Source organism: Trichechus manatus, unplaced genomic scaffold (genome assembly GCF_000243295.1).
Source record: "Trichechus manatus latirostris isolate Lorelei unplaced genomic scaffold, TriManLat1.0 scaffold00057, whole genome shotgun sequence".
Lineage (NCBI taxonomy): Eukaryota > Metazoa > Chordata > Mammalia > Sirenia > Trichechidae > Trichechus > Trichechus manatus.
This window is the reverse complement of record NW_004443993.1, coordinates 14,258,527-14,258,954: the sequence shown is the minus strand read 5'-3', so window position 1 is coordinate 14,258,954 and position 428 is coordinate 14,258,527.

Below are 428 nucleotides of genomic sequence, written 5' to 3'. Positions count from 1 at the left end.
AGGAAGTCGGCCACGTCAGAGGAAGTCGGCCACGTCAGAGGAAGTCGGCCACGTCAGAGGAAGTCGGGCACGTCAGAGGAAGTCGGTCGGCCACGTCAGGAAGTCGGCCACGTCAGAGGAAGTCGGCCACGTCAGGAAGTCGGGCACGTCAGGAAGTCGGCCACGTCAGAGGAAGTCGGGCACATCAGGAAGTCTGCCACGTCAGAGGAAGTCGGGCACGTCAGAGGAAGTCGGGCACGTCAGAGGAAGTCGGCCACGTCAGGAAGTCGGCCACGTAGAGGAAGTCGGGCACGTCAGAGGAAGTCGGCCACGTCAGGAAGTCGGCCACGTCAGAGGAAGTCGGCCACGTCAGGAAGTCGGCCACGTCAGAGGAAGTCGGGCACGTCAGAGGAAGTCGGCCACGTCAGGAAGTCGGCCACGTCAGGAAG